Source organism: Triticum aestivum, chromosome 4B, assembly GCF_018294505.1.
Source record: "Triticum aestivum cultivar Chinese Spring chromosome 4B, IWGSC CS RefSeq v2.1, whole genome shotgun sequence".
NCBI lineage: Eukaryota > Viridiplantae > Streptophyta > Magnoliopsida > Poales > Poaceae > Triticum > Triticum aestivum.
Genome location: NC_057804.1, coordinates 19,221,299 through 19,238,012, shown reverse-complemented (window position 1 = coordinate 19,238,012; position 16,714 = coordinate 19,221,299). Strand labels below are relative to the sequence as shown.

Below are 16,714 nucleotides of genomic sequence, written 5' to 3'. Positions count from 1 at the left end.
GGTTCGTCAATCATGGAAATCGCTTAGGGACCTCAAATCAGTTGGTGATAGTCCATGAAACGGGCCTGAATCGGCCAAAACTGGGATTGTTGATGACCGACACGTAAGTGCACCTTGGGGTTCAACAACCATGGAAATCGCTTTGGGACCCGCGAAATGGGTCGGAATCTAAAAACGTGAGTGTTGATGACCGACATGAAACGCAACCCGGGGTTCTTTAATCATGGAAATCACTCGAGGACCCCAAAACAGTGAGTAATAGTTCACGAAACGGGCCAGAATCGGCCGAAACTGTCAGTGTTGATGTCCGACACGTAAACGGACCCCGGGGTTCGTTAATCGTGGAAATCACTCCGTGACCCCAAAACAGTAAGTAATAGTCCATGAAATGGGCCAGAATCGGCCCAAACTTTGAGTGTTGATGAACGACATGTAAGCGCAACTTGGGGTTCAACAACTATTGAAATCGCTTCGGGACCCCAAAACGGTAAGAAATAGTCCTCGAAATGGGTCATAATTGGCCAAAACAGTGAGTGTTGACGACAGACACGTAAACGCACCTCGGGGATCGTCAATCGTGGAAAGTCTGGCACCCTAAAACGATGACTAATAGTGCTCGAAACGGAACAGGATCAGCCAAAATCATGAGTGTTGATGACCGACACGTAAATGCACCCTGGTGTTCGTCAATCATGGAAATCACCCAGGACCCCAAAACTAAGTAATAGTCCAAGAAATGGGTCAGAATCGGCCCAAACTTCGATTGTTCATGACAGACACGTAAGTGCACCTTGGGGTTCGACAACCATGGAAATCGCTTTGGGTCCCAAAAATGGTGAGTTATAGTCCACTAAATGGGTCAATAGACAAAAACCGCGAGTGTTGATGACCGACACATAAACGCACCCCAGGGTTTGTCAATCATGGAAATCACTTTTGGACCCCAAAACTGAGTAATAGTCCAAGAAACGGGTTAGAATCGAACCCAAACAGTGAATCTTGACGACCAACACGTAAGCACAGATTGGGGTTCGACAACCATGGAAATCGCTTTGGGACCCAAAACGGTTAGTAATAGTCCATGTAAGAGCCCAGAATCGGACTAACCAAGGATTATTGATGAACGATACATAAACGCACCCCGGGGTTCGTCAATCATGAAAATCGCTCATGAACCACAAATCAGTTAGTAATAGTCCATAAAATGGGCCAGACTCGGCCAAAACTGGGATTGTTGATGACCGACACATAAGCGCACCTTGGGGTTCAACAACCATGGAAATCGCTTTGGGACCCCAAAACGGTGAGTAATAGTCCATGAAACGGGTCAGAATCGACAAAAACCGTGAGTAGTAATGACCGACGCGTAAACGCACCCAGGGGTTTGTTAATCATGAAAATCACTCGAGGACCCCAAAATAGTGAGTATTAGTCCACGAAACGGGCCAGAATCGGCCAAAACTGTCAATGTTGATGTCCGACACGTAAACGCTCCCCGGGGTTTACTAATCGAGGAAATCACTCCGGGACCCCAAAACAGTGAGCAATAGTCCACGAAACGGGCCAGAATCGGCCAAAACTGTGAGTGTTGATGAACGACATCTAAGCGCAACTTGGGGTTCAAGAACTATGGAAATCGCCTCGGGACCCCAAAACGGTAAGTAATAGTCCATGAAATGGGTTAGAATTGGCCAAAACTGTGAGTATTGACGACGGACACATAGACGCACCTCGGGGATCACCAATCATGGAAATTGCTCTCGCACCCCAAAACGATGAGTAATAGTGCTCGAAACGAACCAGGATCAGCCAAAATCATGACTATTGATGACCGACACGTAAATGCACCCCGGGGTTCGTCAATCGTGGAAATCACTCCGGGACCCCAAAACTGCGTAATGGTCCAAGAAATGGGCCAGAATCGGCCCAAACTTCGATTGTTGATGACCGACACGTAAGCGCAACTTGGGGTTCGACAACCATGGAAATCGCTTAGGGACCCAAAAACGGTGAGTTATAGTCCACGAAACGGGTCAAAATAGACAAAAACCGCGAGTGTTGATGACCGACACGTAAACGCACCCAGGGTTCGTCAATCGTGGAAATCACTTTAGTACCCCAAAACTGAGTCATGGTCCAAGAAACGGGTCAGAATCGAACCCAAACTGCGAGTCTTGGCGACCAACACATAAGCACGGCTTGGGGTTCAACAACTATGGAAATCGCTTCGGGACCCCAAAACAGTAAGTAATAGTCCACGAAACGAGTCAGAATTGGCCAATATTGTGAGTGTTGAAGACGGACACGAAAACGCACCCCGGGGATCGTCAATCGTGGAAATCGCTCTCACACTCCGAAACAATGAGTAATAGTGCTCGAAACGGACCAGAATCAGCCAAAATCATGAGTGTTGATGACCGACACGTAAATGAACCCCGGGGTTTGTCAATTGTGGAAATCACTTCGGGACCCCAAAACTGAGTAATATCCAAGAAACGGGCCAGAATCGGCCCAAACTACGATTGTTGACGACCGACACGTAAGCACAACTTGGAGTTCGACAACCATGGAAATCGCTTTGGGACCCAAAAATAGTGAGGTATAGTCCACGAAACGGGTCAGAATCGACAAAAACCGCGAGTGTTGATGACCGACACGTAAACGCACCCCAAGGTTCATCAATCATGGAAATCACTTCAAGACCCCAAAACTGAGTAATAGTCCAAGAAACGGGTCAGAATCGACCCCAAACTGCGATTCTTGACGACCAACACATAAGCACAGCTTGGGGTTCGACAACCATGGAAATCACTTTGGGACCCCAAAACGGTTAGTAATGGTCCATGAAAGAGCCCAAAATCGGACAAACCAAGGATTATTGATGAACAATACATAAACGCACCCTGGGGTTCGTCAATCATGGAAATCGCTCGGGGACCCCAAATCAGTTAGTAATAATCCATGAAACGGGCCAGAATCAGCCAAAACTGAGATTGTTGATGACCGACACGTAAGCGCACCTTGGGGTTCAACAACCATGAAAATCGCTTAGGGACCCCAAAATAGTGAGTAATAGTCCACGAAACGGGCCATAATCGCCCAAAACTATCAGTGTTGATGTCCGACACGTATACGCACCCCGGGGTTCGTTAATCGTGGAAATCACTCCGGGACCCCAAAACAGTGAGTGTTGATGAACGACACGTAAGCGCAACTTGGGGTTCAACAACTATGGAAATCACTTCGGGACCCTAAAACGGTATGTAATTGTCCACGAAACGGGTCAGAATTGGCCAAAACTATGAGTGTTGACGACGGACATGTAAACGCACCCCGGGGATCGTCAATCGTAGAAAACGCTGTGCCACCCCAAAACGATGAGTAATAGTGGTCGAAAAAATAAGAATTGGCAAAAATCGTGAGTGTCGATGACCCACACATAAATGCACCCCGGAGCTCGTCAATCGTGGAAATCACTCCGGGACCCCAAAACTGAGTAATAGTCCAAGAAACGGGCAAGAATTGGCCCAAACTTTGATTGTTGATGACCGACACATAAGCACACCTTGGGGTTCCACAACCATGGAAATCGCTTTGGGACCCAAAACGGTGAGTTATAGTCCATGAAACGGGTCAAAATCGACAAAAACCACGAGTGTTGATGACTGACACGTAAACGCGCACCAGGTTTCGTCAATCATGGAAATTATTTCAGGACCCCAAAACTATGTAATAGTCCAAGAAAAGAGTCAGAATTGAATCCAAACTACGAGTCTTGATGACCAACATATAAGCATAACTTGGGATTCGACAACCATGGAAATCGCTTTGGGACCCCAAAACGGTTAGTAATAGTCCATGAAAGAGCCCAGAATCGGACAAACCGAGGATTAGTGATGAACGATACATAAACGCACCCCGGGGTTCGTCAACCATGGAAATCGCTCAGGGACCCCAAATCAGTGAGTAATAATCCATGAAACGGGCCAGAATCGGCCAAAACTGGGATTGTTGATGACCGACACATAAGCGCACCTTGGGTTCAACAACCATGGAAATCACTTTGGGACCCCAAAATGGTGAGTAAGAGTCCACGAAATGGGTTAGAATCGACAAAAACTATGAGTGCTGATGACAGAAGCGTAAACGCATCTCGGGGTTCGTTAATCGTGAAAATCACTCCGGGACCCCAAAACAGTGAGTAATACTCCATGAAACGGGCCAGAATCGGCCAAAACTGAGAGTGTTGATGAACGACACGTAAGCACAACTTGGGGTTCAACAACTATGGAAATCGCTTCGGGACCCCAAAATGGTAAGTAATAGTCCACAAAACGGGTCAGAATTGGCCAAAACTGTGAGTGTTGAGGATGGATACGTAAACGCAACCCGGGGATCGTTAATCATGGAAATCGCTCTAGCATCCCAAAACGATGAGTAATAGTGCTTGAAACAGACCAGAATCGGCCAAAATTGTGAGTGTTGATGACCGACACGTAAACGCACCCCGGGGTTCGTCAATCGTGGAAATCACTCCGGGACCCCAAAACTGAGTAATATCCAAGAAACCGGCCAGAATCGGCCCAAACTACGATTGTTGATGACCGGCACGTAAGAGCACCTTGGGGTTCGACAACCATGGAAATCGCTTTTGAACCCGAAAACGGTGAGTTATAGTCCATGAAACGGTTCAGAATCGACAAAAATCGCGAGTGTTGATGACTGACAATAAACACACCCCAGGGTTCATCAATCGTGGAAATCACTTTAGGACCCCAAAACTGAGTAATAGTCCAAGAAACGGGTCAGAATCGAACTCAAACTACGAGTCTTGACGACCGACACGTAAGCACATCTTGGGGTTCGACAACCATGGAAATCGTTTTGGGACACCAAAACGGTTAGTAATAGTCCATGAAAGAGCCCCGAATCGGACAAACTGAGGATTATTGATGAACGATACATAAGCCCACCCCGGGGTTCGTCAATCATGGAAATTGATCAGGGACCCCAAATCAGTTAGTAATAGTCCATGAAACGGGCCAGAGTTGGCCAAAGCTGGGATTGTTGATGACCGACACGTAAGAGCACCTTGGGGTTCAACAACCATGGAAATCTCGTTGGGACCCCAAAACGGTGAGTAATAGTCTACGAAACAGGTCAGAATCGACAAAAACCGTGAGTGTTGATGACCGACGCGTAAACGCACCCCAGGATTCTTTAATCGTGGAAATCACTCGAACACCCCAAAACAGTGAGTAATAGTCCATGAAACGTGCCAGAATCGGCCAAAACTGTCAGTATTGATGTCCGACATGTATACGAACCCCGGGGTTCGTTAATCATGGAAATCACTCTGGGACCCCAAAACAATGAGTAATAGTCCACGAAACGGCCAGAATTGGCCAAAACTGTGAGTGTTTATGAACGACGTGTAAGTGCAACTTGGGGTTCAACATCAATGGAAATCGCTTCGAGACCCCAAAACGGTAAGTAATAGTCCACGAAACGGGTAAGAAATGGCCAAAACTGTGAGTGTTGACGACAGACATGTAAACGCACCACGGGGATCGTCAACCGTAGAAATCACTCATGCACCCCAAAACATTGAGTAATAGTGCTCAAAACAGACCAGAATCAGCCAAAATTGTGAGTGTTGAGGACCCACACGTAAATGCACCCCGGGGTTCATCAATCGTGGAAATCACTCCGAGACCCCAAAACTGAGTAATAGTCCAAGAAACGGGCCAGAATCAGCCCAAACTTCAATTGTTGATGACCGACACGTAAGCGCACATTGGGGTTCGACAACCATGGAAATCGCTTTGGGACCCAAAAACGGTGAGTCATAGTCCACTAAACGGGTCAGAATCTACAAAAACCGCGAGTGTTGATGACCGACACGTAAACGCACCCCAGGGTTCGTCAATCGTGGAAATCACTTTAGGACCCCAAAACTGAGTAATAGTCCAAGAAACGGGTCAGAATCGAACCCAAACTGTGAGTCTTGACGACCAACACGTAAGCAAAGCTTAGGGTTCGACAACCATGGAAATCGCTTTGGGACCCTAAAGCGGTTAGTAATTGTCCATGAAAGAGCCCAGAATCGGACAAACCAAGGATTATTGATGAACGATACATAAACGCACCCCGGGGTTCGTCAATCATGGAAATCGCTCAAGGACCCCAAATCAGTTAGTAATAGTCCATGAAACGGGCCAGAATCGGCCAAAACTGCAATTGTTGATGACCGACACGTAAGTGCACCTTGGGGTTCGACAACTATGGAAATCCCTTTGGGACCCCAAAACGGTGAGTAATAGTCCACGAAACGGGTCAGAATCGATAAAAACCGTGAGTGTTGATGACCGACGTGTAAACGCAACCCGGGGTTCATTAATTGTGAAAATCACTCAAGGACCCCAAAACAGTGAGTAATAGTCCACGAAACGGACCAGAATGGGCCAAAACTGTCAGTGTTGATGTCCGACACGTAAACGCATCCCGGGGTTCGTTGATCGTGGAAATCACTCCGAAACCCCAAAACAGTGAGTAATGGTCCACAAGATGGGTCAGAATCGACCAAAACTATGAGTGTTGATGAACGACTCTGGGACCCCAAAATAGTGGGTAATAATCCATGAAATGGGCCCGAATCGGCCAAAACTGTGAGTGTTGATGAACGACACATAAGCGCAACTTGGGTTCAACAACTATGAAAATCGCGTCGGGACCCCAAAATGGTAAGAAATAGTCCACAAAACGGGTCAGAATTGGCCAATACTGTGAGTGTTGACGACGAAGACGTAAACGCACCTCGGAGATCGTCAATCGTGGAAATCGCTCTAGCACCCCAAAACGATAAGTAATAGTGCTCGAAATGGACCAGAATCAGCCAAAATCGTGAGTGTTGATGACCGACACGTAAATGCACCTCCGAGTTCGTCAATCGTGGAAATCACTCCAGGACCCAAAACTGAGTAATAGTCCAAGAAATGGGCCAGAATCGGGCCATACTTCGATTGTTGATGACCGACACGTAAGCGCACCTTGGGGTTCGACAACCATGGAAATCGCTTTGGGACCCAAAAACGGTGAGTCTCCATGCCGGCGGCGGCACGGCGGAGACGGGAGGCCTGGCCCCGCGAGATAGAGAGATGCAAGGGTTGAGCCTCCTCATCGCCCCTCAGGAGCTATTCATGGTCGCCACTCAGGAGCTATTCATGGTTTTATTCACATGATACTAACACTATCAGTAAGATCCTCAAATTCCAAACCTTATAATATGAAACTTCAATACCCTTTTAAGTTTTCTGACTCCTGGTGAGAGAATCATTCAACAAATAAAAAATGTATGAAAGGAGCCATACCTTTTGTCCTTTAAGAAAAGAGTTGCCTTGATTTGGCTGAAACATATGAAGGAAAGATTCTGGACAAACACTGACAATGGTTTAACCTAGCAAAGAAACATGCATACGTTAAATCCATTGGAAATCCAAATATTTATGCTATGGTAAAAGTAACACGAAATCTAATGTACTCGTGTAACAAAGTAGTACTCTCTTAAGAAACCTCAAATCCACATGATAGCTGCGTGTAATTTATTTATTCTCCATGTTTCTTTGTTCTTATTTGCCATAGGCAGAGCTTATCTACCTATGGTCCTTCCGATAAAAAATTATGAGATCTCACCGGACATTTTAACTCCCTGCGCAAGGTCTCTCTGTATATGTAGCAAACTTGAAAGGACAAATAAGATTTTGGGCGTGAAATGGGCCTGAGTCCATATTAGAGAACACCTAAATAAACTCCTAAAGATTCCATAGAAAAACTAAACTCCCGAGTACTAAATTCAGAAGAAGAAAAACTTCAGCAAGTACAATATGGAAACGATTTTTTGAGAGCTAGCAGATTTTCGTTGTCACGAATTAGTGGACGACCAGATTTAGGCAAATTTCAATTAGAGTTCCTACACAAGTAGGAAGAATTAAAGACATTCATGTGAGTCTATTACATACTGTAGGCAAAATTCAGCAACAAGACTGGATAACACGAGAAACACTTCCAACCAAGTCCAGAGAAATAGAGAGTACGTTCAGAAACTTCTCACTAAAGTAACAATTGTTGGTACGGTCTAGACTTACAATTTCAAGGCCAAGCTCAATTTGCTCAGGACCTAAACGATCAGATGTCACTTGCCCAGGCAATGTGCAAACAAGAAGTGCTACTCCCATCGTACCAACAGCCTCAGATGCATGTTTTGCTTCTGCAGCAACATCTGCAAGAGATAAATCGGCATCTGCAGCAGCCCAAACAACCTGTAGAATCAAACGAAGTGAAGATTCAGAGAAAAGCAAGAAATGATTACAACAAGGAATTGGTTTCTTTATTCGAGTTAGGATGACCAAAAAATATTGCTGTACTCTGTCATAATCCAAGTTCGTGGGATATAGCCATGAGGTGATGGCTACACCGTGGCATTAATGTGGTCAGCAGGGACATGGTATGGTGGAGGAGAAACCTCCTCTAATGAGCATGAGGCTTACGCGCTAGTCCATTATATGGATAACTCAGTCCAAAAGTCGGATCAGATCATTCCTAAAAAACCTTGATTATTTCAAATCTGACCTAGCACTTAACCTTTTTACACTAACTTGCGAACTTAATAAGCGGGGAAATATAGGTCACAAAGCTAAGCCTCATGCTGCAGGTTGCTGGCCCCAGATAGTATCAATTAACACAACCACAATAGCAGCATTTGTTCACCACATAGTATCAGTTTTACTAAACACAAACAGGAAAAACATTAGTTCCCCGTTCTAATTTCTGAAGAAAATTGTGAGGAAATAAAGAAGCCCTAAAGTTTTTAGGAACTACCCTTCAGAGTTGGCAAATATAACTGAATGGCTCTGCAGTAAGTAATTTATTTTCTTTTATTTGGTATACTAACTTATCATTACTGTCAAATACCCAACCCTTAGTTATACCTGTATGACAGTCATAATTGTAGCATCTCTTTCTTGAAGCCGATCGCCTGGCACTTCAAAAGCCAGTGCAACATGTGTCATCTGCAGGCAAAGAAATGAGTCAAACTTCAAGCTAGAACATAAGAAATCTTAAAACTCAAAATGGAATATACTCGATTGGAAAGTATATTACATCTGATTCTGCTTGTGCCTAAAATCATCATCTGTATACGTAGAATTTGGTGTTTCCATAGGGGACCCCTTGTGCCAATCAGACAAAAAAGGTTTTGCAACATCTAACAAGTGTTGATGATCAACACCTGACGCTGCTAGAACCAAACGATCAGTAGTGAAGTTTTCCTGTTATAGAAATAACAATTCTTCACATTTTTTAATAAAACATATTCATTAATTGTACGGAGTATCAAAACGACACTATGGTGAGAACAACATAGCATGAACTATTGCTCTTACAAACAATCATGATCCATAGTTTGTGCATAAAGCTGTAAAATTAGAACAATCCATTACAACTTAACAACTCTGAGTTGTTGCTGGCATGGGATCAGCCGCATACAAACCAATGCTGGTATCTTATGTGGTTAAATAGACTTACTTCTGCATTTTAGCGCTGACCAACAGAATATTAGAATGTCAAATTGTCAATATCTGGAATCTATCGCAACTACATACACGGAAAACTGTAAGTATAGAAAGAAAAATGACCGAAGTGTGCAAGGATGCTCCACGTGACCAGCATGCTGATATCATGTAATGCTTTTGAGATGTGTTCACTCTATGTAAATGGACATTCTACCAAAAACTATGTAAATGCAAGCAGCCAAGCAGCAAGCCATGTTAATGAGGAATGCAGAGTTCAAATGTCAGAAGTAGTACATGATAGAACTTCTGAATAATATCGGCATTGATGATCCCAAGAGCCTCCTCAGGAGCTATCAGCGGGTTCGTGATCAACCCCTCATATCCAACAAGGTTAAGTAGTTCCTACAGAAACCTCTCAGGGTTCTTCTGTCCCTCCTGGACCTCTTCTCGAGTACCAATAGTTGAGAAAATAGATCTCTGCACACCTAGAATTTAGATTTACACATGGTTTGGAAAACTAATCTTAATACCCCTAGAATGATCTCTGCACATCTACAGACTACAGTAGTACCAATAGTTGCGAAAATAGCTTTTTAAGTTAAACTCCTCAAGAGTTAACAATTTGATAAGATGCATTCTGCATTTAGTGTTTATATCCAGTTGTTGTTTTTTCCATAGAGTTGTACCTTGTGTGTTAACATACAGTATATCCAATGAATAATACTATATAGCTGATGCTTTTTATGTCTAAGAGTAAATGGTGAAGACAAAGAGTATCTCTATTGAAAATGTCATACATATCACCGGTTCACTGTCTGGTGGTTGGTGCGACATATGCCAAAGGATGGCTAATCATGGTGAGAGCTAGTAAGACATTGCCGGTGCCTGTAAACGGGATAAGGCGTAAACATGTAGCCGACGCATCTTACCCAGGTCCGGGGCTCTCCTAGGAGATAACACCCCTAGTCCTGCTCTGTGGGGTCTTCGCATGATCACTGGATCAACAAGTAGCTACAAGCTTGCTCCTTGAGTTGTTCGGCTAGAGGTGGAAGGAGAGCAAAGCTAGCTCTACTTCTCTCTCTACGTGCGTGTAATCTCTAAGAGTCTGAACCCTTTGCATGGGTGCCCTGGGGGGTTTATATAGGCCTACCCCCCAGGGGTACAATGGTAATTCGGTCGGGTGTAGGCCCGGGCCGTCAGTGTCTATGGTTGCCGGCTTCTCCGCTGGCTGCTGGGGCCCGCCGCCTGGTGGGTCCCGCCGGCTGTCAGGCTCTTGGCCAACAGGTAGAGCCCGCCGCTTGTGGGCCCCGTCGGTTTCTCATCACTGTAGCCCTGCCTCTGATGACGAGGGCTTGGTCGGGGGAGCGTGGCTACAGTACTGCCGCCTGGTGGGCGTTCACTATAGTCGCACCCCGTCTTATCTGGTTAATGGCGCACAAACTTCGAGGGAAGGGGAGGGTCGGCTGCTGGGAGTCGGCCTCCCCCTATGCCGATTGGTCAGGGCTTGCCGCCTTCTGGTATCTCACAGACAGGTAGGACCCACCGCCTGCGGGCCGTACCGACAGCCCATCGTGGGAGTATGGCTGCTTCTATGATGGATGATGTCATGGGCAGCGTGGCAATAGTGTCGCGCCGGGCTAGGGATGGTCGCCTGGTACGCTGCACTGTGGCCACGCCCGCCCCTGGATTCGGAGGTGGCAGGCTGTATTGTAGCCACGCCCCGTCTCGTCGTTGTTATGTGGGTGCAAACTTTGAGGATGCATGAGTGAGCCGCCTGGTAGGAGTCGGCCGCTCTGGTGGCCGCCTATCAGGAGTCGGCCGCTCTAGTGGTCGCCTGCTTGGAATCGGCCCATCCCGGGGCCGTTCTTTGGGCCTTGCTGCCTTCCTGCAGCCGGCCGCTTGGACTAGCCGGCCATAAGAAAGCGGTCATTTGTCTTTGATGCTTGAGGGGAGCAGCCGGCCCCGATGTCTTGAAACACCAGGGGAGCAGATAGGGCTACCAGTGGTCATTTACTACGACAGTAGTCCTCGAAGCTGTTGGGGCGTTGCGGCTGAAAGGGAAAGAGGCCTCAGCAGCTTCCTACCCCGAAGAGCCGACAGCTAGGAGTTAGCCGTGGCTAGCGTCTGGTTATTTCGAAATGTGAAGGCGAGGGCTAGGTAGCATACTTGTCGGGCGCCGAGCCCGCCGCCTGCTAACCACGCGCCACGCGGCGCCAGCCGGTTGTACCAGCCTGCTAGCCCACGCGCGCGACAGGACGTCGTCGCAGGCTGGGTCCCGCCACTACCGGGCCTCGGCACGCGTGCGGATCCGCTGTGGCCGAGGCGGACGGTTGGCGTTCCGGGGCGCAGTAAATGCGCGTCGTTACTATGTGGTAAACGCGGGGTCGTGGGGTCATGGACGCAGTTAATCCCACGATCCCCACGCCCCACCCCCTCGGCTCCGCCGCCCAGGGCTATAAGTAGGGGGAGGAGGGGAGTGGCAGACGCACGCGCGCCCTCCTCTTCCTTCTCCATCTTCTTCTTCCTCTCTCCGCTGCCGCCACAGTTCGTCGCCGCCGATTCTAGCCACCCCGCAGCGCCATTGCCCCGCCGCATCGCGCCTCCGTCGAGCTCCAAGTTGGTGTTAGCAAATATGCACTACAAAAAGTTGGGGAAGCGGCCTCCAAAAAATATACTTGGTAGGGACAGTAGTGCTTCCATGTTGTTTGCGTGTGAGGAAAATGTAGAAGGGACAAGCAAGAGGAGTAGAAGAGGTACAACGGAGGTAGAGGAGGAGTTATGTAGCAAAACTGATAGCGAAGACTCGGATTATGTTCCAGAAATAATTGATAGTGACTATGACCTCAATGATGGTAACGATGATTTGATCAACGAGGATGCAAAAGTTGTCGGTGATGAGAAGAAAGGGATAAGGATAGGGAATGAGCTAGCAGAGGATCCTAACTCCAAGGATGATAGTATTGATCTGCCTGAATCAGATGATGATGATGACATTAAGTTCAATTTCAGACATTTCACTGAAGTTGATTGAAGGACGCCAAGTTCTGTGTGGGGCAGGTTTTCCCATCTATTGCATTGATCAGACAAGCCATTAGGGAGTATAGTTGCAAGGAGAGGTTGCAAATAACATTTCTCAAGAATGACAAGACAAGGATTGGAGCTGTGTGCAATGGTGGTTGCCCTTGGTATTTATATGCTTCGTTTGACAATAGAACCAAGGGAATTCAGGTTAAAACATTTAAAGATGAGCACACATGCACAAAAAAGAGGAGTGTTAAAGCGTTCACTGCCAGATACATTGCTGCAAAGTATGTTGACAAGGTCGGTGCAGATGATAAGATTTCTTTGAAGGGTTTAGGAGCAATGGTGCAGGAAGAGTGGAACATGAAGGTTCATAGGCAGAAGCTTTAGAGAGCAAGGAAAATAGCATTTGACATTATTTATGGTGATGATATTGCTCAGTACAACATGTTGTGGGATTATGCAGCTGAGTTGAGGAGGTCAAATCATGGTAGTACTTTTTTGTTGCAAGTTGCCGATGATGGTCAACTCCAGAAGTGCTACTTTTCTTTTGATGCATGCAAGAGGGGATTCCTTATAGCTTGTAGGCATGTGATTTTCTTAGATGGTTGTCATTTGAGGACTCGGTTTGGTGGAGTTTTGTTAACTGCAATAGGAATGGATCCTAATGATTGCATTTATCCCGTGGCCTTTGTTGTTGTGCGAGTTGAAAACACAGAAGCTTGGAGATGATTCTTGACTATTCTTAAAGAAGGGTGTTGGTGTAAAATCCCCGGTCTAACGGCATCACCTGCGAACAGTTACGCCATGTCAGCAAAAGCGGGACCCGCTTGTCATAATCATCGTCAAAACGTCCAAAGCCGCCAACTAGTCTTTTTTGCAAAAAAGAAAAGGAAAAAATTAGTGATTTTGGGGACGCGGAGTAACTGCTCGCGAGCTCATATGTGCTCGATATCACGCGCGTTCGTGTATGTGTGGGGATGTGCGTCAATTCTTTATACACTGCGGTTAGCACTTCGGGAAAATGGGTGGCGTAGGAGAATACGTATGTTTCAGCCCTGGGCAGTGGGCCACTAGAGCGACGGCCGTCCACCTGCGACGGACCGAGCCGTGGACCAGAATCGGGGAAGTCTGTCTGATCCGTGGCTCAGAACTTTTGCTTTCCGTCCGAGGACGGCAGGCGCGGCTTGAATGCAAGCCCTGTGTCGTCTACCCAGCGCCGCAGCCATTGCCGTGAAGAGCGATAGAGGGAGAGAGGGGAAGAACAAGCGACCGGCGCGCCATGGAGTTCCTCACGCAGCCAATCCGCAGGTATGCCACTCCGATGCGATTTTACTCAGCTTATCAAGCGATTTGAAGTGTGTAGCTGAGGCGGCTGAGTCTCGTTGCTTTCTCTGCCACAGATCCACTATGATTGAGGAGGTCGGAGAGAGTCTAGTGCCGGAAGGTTCGCTGGCGGATGGTACGAGGCGAATGGGTTCGAGCGGCGACGGGCGGATCTGCGGTGCGTCAGGAGCGGCGGCAATTAGCGGCGAAGGGCGAATCTGCAGCGCGGTTCAAGCGGCAGCAGTAAGAAGGGACAGCTAGCCTCCGACGTCGGAGCTGTCAGACAGGGAAGATGAATCCCCAGCCTCCTGGCTGGAATAAGGGGTGAGGGGAATATAATTTAAATTTGAACAGTGCTATGAAGAATTTCAGGCTATCTATGGTCTTGCCTTCTTGCTTGATTCTTTTGCCGGTAGAAATCGATGGTGTGATATGAATTAGTGTGGTTGCTGGTTGGTTTGTACTGTTCATTTAATCTATCAGTCCCGTAGTAATCCATGGTGTGATGTGGATTACTGTGGAAGGATGCCTCTTTACAGCTGCTATGAAAAAAAATTAAGTATCCAATTTTCAGGTTGTGTACGGTAATGCATTTTTGTTTCTGTTTTTTCTGCTGGTAATCCATGGTTTGATATGAATTGGTGTGAATCCTAACTACATTAAACTCTGAATTTAATATATCAGTTCCGTAGTTTCTATGCCGCAGAAGGGGCGGCTGGTGGTGAACTCGACGGGGGACCGCAAGCATCTGAGCAATCCATTGGTCAGGGTTACTCGAAATCTCCTGCATGGACGCGCAGGCAACCTATTGGATTTGGAGCACGCTAATTTTGGTATGTGGATTACCTGGTCTTTTGCTCAGTTAGAGTTGTGAATGAGCCGTGTGGTTCTTTGATTATGCTTATGGAAAAACAATCTGTATAATGGTGCAATTACAAATAGTGGAAATTGGGAGCTGCTGAGCATTCCAGATAGAAGAATGCAATTTTTGTGTACAGTACATGGCATAGTTAGTCCTGCTTGGTAGATTATGTGCTGAAGTACACAAAACAAATCTGAACGCATTCTTTGTCTTGTATGAGAAATTCAGTCTTGTAAATCGCTGACGACAGTATGAAAATTTAGTAGCAACAAACATAACGCATACAAAAGTGGCATCGCCGAGTAGATGCAGTGGAAGTTCAGTAATTTGGTTTAGACATGTGTTTGTATTTTGGTTCTGATTTGATAAGCTGTAGATGGAATTTTGTGTGATAACATGCAGTGTGAATGTTCAGTAAATTGGTCTGTATGTTCTTTTTAGTTCGTTGTGCTTCAGTATTGTGATAACATGCAGTGTCAGCTGTCAGGATTACCTTAGGGCATAATATGTGGTGACCACAATTCATGTGGTGGCCACATTACAGATTATTTGTTGCTGACAAAAGCTACCTGGAAACCCAGATCTCTGAATATTTGGTACCCTGTTTTTTCAAAATTAGATGATACTACGAGTGTTGCCACGGAATCGATTGCAATATATTTCAATGAGATTAGATTATGTGGAACACTTCGTTTAATAACACAAGAACCAAAATTTAAATACATACGACTTGCTATATTTGATGGTGAGTGAAGCGTTGGGGAGCTTGACAGCTCGCCTAACTGAATCTAGGAATGCAGAGCATGTTGTACGAATTGACACATGTTTAATATTGCTTGCTGAATGGACAATAATATTAAATGCTAGTTGGCTTGGAAGTAGAACTGCTGACAACTGTATCCAATTCGAAGGACTAGAGCAGAAGAAACTTAGGTTGTATAAATATATTGCCGCAGAGTCATGGCTAAGCTGTATCTGTTCTCCATTAATCCACTGCCTAGTGTAGTGATAGGAAAACTGAAGACTGGTCCGGAGGTGTTGCAAAGAGCAGCACAATGGCTCCTTCCGTGCTACGCAGCTCTGCATCGGCTATCACAGAATCAGATTCGGATGCAAGTTCGAAGCAAGATCTATTGACAGCAGAGGTACTTCTTGTGATATGTCATTGCTAGTTTGAACTGTATGTGCACCGTCCTTCAGTAGACAATATTGGCCGTCATGCAGCCAGGGTCATGATAGTTTAGAAACAAGCTAGTGTGACCAAGGGGTGGGATCAGAAATTGAGTTCAGTTCGTCCTCCGGTGTTTCAGCTGCGCTCGACCATGTAGGTAGATCGGTCGTGTAGGCGTGCCTGGATTAATCTCGAGAGGATGGTTTTTTCTTTTGCAGGCCACAGATCGTGCGTCCGCAGATGTAGCAGCAAATGTGGTAGTCGTTTGCGCAGAAGGGGAGATGCCGGATTTCCCGCCGATGGAAGAATGATATGGAGACCACGATCCAGGAGCTGCTGAGCGACGGTCTGGTTCTTGGGATGGATTACAGATGAAGAACTAATTTGGTCTCACATGGATTTATCGAGTGGGGCCCAAATGAATCGTGGAGGATAAGATTGGTTGGTATTACCTCCAACGGAATAAATGGGAGAGATTATTTTTTGAGGGATAATAAATGGAAGATGTGATTGCGTTAGTCTAGAATCTGTCGCTCAACGGCCCATCTCGTATATCCAAACCAGAGCCGCTGTGGAGGGGGGCTTACGGCGTGAAGGCCTCTGGTAGTCAGCCGTGGGCCATCGGCCCTGCACGAAAATATAAATACAAGGAATATACCTGGGTTTTGCTTTGGTATTGTATATGTTCATAATTTTTTTTCATAAACTTGGTCAATGTTTATAAAGTTTGATTTTAGCTTTCTATAAACATTACAAGTTCAATTC

The 16,714-nt window shown here is 46.3% G+C and overlaps 1 long non-coding RNA gene across 5 annotated transcripts; it reads left to right on the top strand.

The window, feature by feature from the left end:
* Positions 1 to 13,613: 13,613 nt before the first annotated feature.
* Positions 13,614 to 16,690, top strand: LOC123090657 (uncharacterized). Of its 5 annotated transcripts, none has more exons than XR_006442520.1 (5): positions 13,617 to 13,901; positions 13,994 to 14,240; positions 14,609 to 14,749; positions 15,785 to 15,923; positions 16,168 to 16,690. It is a non-coding gene; the product is annotated as an uncharacterized lncRNA (long non-coding RNA). The 5 variants fall into 5 exon arrangements; XR_006442519.1 differs by having other exon boundaries at positions 15,780 to 15,923; XR_006442517.1 differs by having other exon boundaries at positions 13,614 to 13,901; positions 14,609 to 15,923.
* Positions 16,691 to 16,714: the final 24 nt, after the last annotated feature.